The following is a 1897-nucleotide window of genomic DNA, read 5'->3' as shown; positions in this document are numbered from 1 at the left end:
GGAGCTCTGGAGGTATGGAGCTATGGAGCTATGGAGCTCTGGAGGTATGGAGCTATGGAGCTATGGAAGTATGGAGCTCTGGTGCTATGGAGCTATGGAGCTCTGGTGCTATGGAGCTATGGAGCTCTGGTGCTATGGAGCTATGGAGCTATGGAGCTCTGGAAGTATGGAGCTCTGGTGCTATGGAGCTATGGAGCTCTGGTGCTATGGAGCTATGGAGCTATGGAGCTCTGGTGCTATGGAGCTATGGAGCTCTGGTGCTATGGAGCTCTGGTGCTATGGAGCTCTGGTGCTATGGAGCTATGGAGCTCTGGTGCTATGGAGCTATGGAGCTCTGGAGGTATGGAGCTCTGGAGGTATGGAGCTCTGGAGGTATGGAGCTTTGGAGCCCTGGAGCTCTGGAGGTATGGAGCTATGGTGCTATGGAGCTCTGAAGCCATGGAGCTCTGGTGCTATGGAGCTCTGGAGCTCTGGAGGTATGGAGCTCTGGAGGTATGGAGCTATGGAGCCCTGGAGCTCTGGAGGTATGGAGCTATGGTGCTATGGAGCTCTGAAGCCATGGAGCTCTGGTGCTATGGAGCTCTGGAGCTCTGGAGGTATGGAGCTCTGGAGGTATGGAGCTATGGAGCCCTGGAGCTCTGGAGGTATGGAGCTATGGTGCTATGGAGCTCTGAAGCCATGGAGCTCTGGTGCTATGGAGCTCTGGAGCTCTGGAGGTATGGAGCTCTGGAGGTATGGAGCTCTGGAGGTATGGAGCTATGGAGCCCTGGAGCTCTGGAGGTATGGAGCTATGGTGCTATGGAGCTCTGAAGCCATGGAGCTCTGGTGCTATGGAGCTCTGGAGGTATGGAGCTCTGGAGGTATGGAGCTCTGGAGGTATGGAGCTATGGAGCCCTGGAGCTCTGGAGGTATGGAGCTATGGTGCTATGGAGCTCTGAAGCCATGGAGCTCTGGTGCTATGGAGCTCTGGAGGTATGGAGCTCTGGAGGTATGGAGCTCTGGAGGTATGGAGCTATGGAGCCCTGGAGCTCTGGAGGTATGGAGCTATGGTGCTATGGAGCTCTGAAGCCATGGAGCTCTGGTGCTATGGAGCTATGGAGCTCTGGTGCTATGGAGCTATGGAGGTATGGAGCCACCAGCCAGCACCCTCCGTGGCTGGATCAATGGAAGTGTTTTAGGTACCAGGCAGCCAAAGGGCCGAGGCCTCACGCTCGACCACGCCGGCGCAGAGTTCCAGCCGCTCGGATAAGCTCTGTCACTCACCCGCCGCGCAGCCACCGGTAACGGGGAAATGTCGCCGCCTTGTGGACACGCCGTTGTAAATGAATGGGCTTTCGCACTTAGTGCAATTTTCGCCAACTCTCTGACTGGAGCTATGGAAGTATGGAGCTATGGAGCCACCAGCCACCCAGGCTGGAGCTATGGAGCTCTGGAGGTATGGAGCTCTGGTGCTATGGAAGTATGGAGCTATGGAGCTATGGAAGTATGGAGCTATGGAGCTATGGAGCTCTGGAAGTATGGAGCTATGGAGCTCTGGAGGTATGGAGCTATGGAGCCCTGGAGCCCTGGAGCTATGGAGCCCTGGAGCTATGGAGCTATGGAGCCCTGGAGCTATGGAGCTATGGAGCCCTGGAGCTATGGAGCTATGGAGCTCTGGTGCTATGGAGCTATGGAGCTCTGGTGCTATGGAGCTATGGAGCTCTGGTGCTATGGAGCTATGGAGCTCTGGTGCTATGGAGCTATGGAGCTCTGGAAGTATGGAGCTATGGAGCTTCGGCGGGTGCCTCGGTGACCGGTTGTCGCTTGGGGCCGGTGAACTCGGCACCCGCCTTCGGCGGGTGCCTCGGTGACCGGTTGTCGCTTGGGGCCGGTGAACTCGGCACCCGCCTTCGGCGGG

This window comes from Syngnathus leptorhynchus, unplaced genomic scaffold (genome assembly GCF_054491065.1).
Source record: "Syngnathus leptorhynchus isolate UIUO unplaced genomic scaffold, UIUO_Slep HiC_scaffold_26, whole genome shotgun sequence".
Taxonomy (NCBI): domain Eukaryota; kingdom Metazoa; phylum Chordata; class Actinopteri; order Syngnathiformes; family Syngnathidae; genus Syngnathus; species Syngnathus leptorhynchus.
This window is presented reverse-complemented; position numbering follows the sequence as displayed.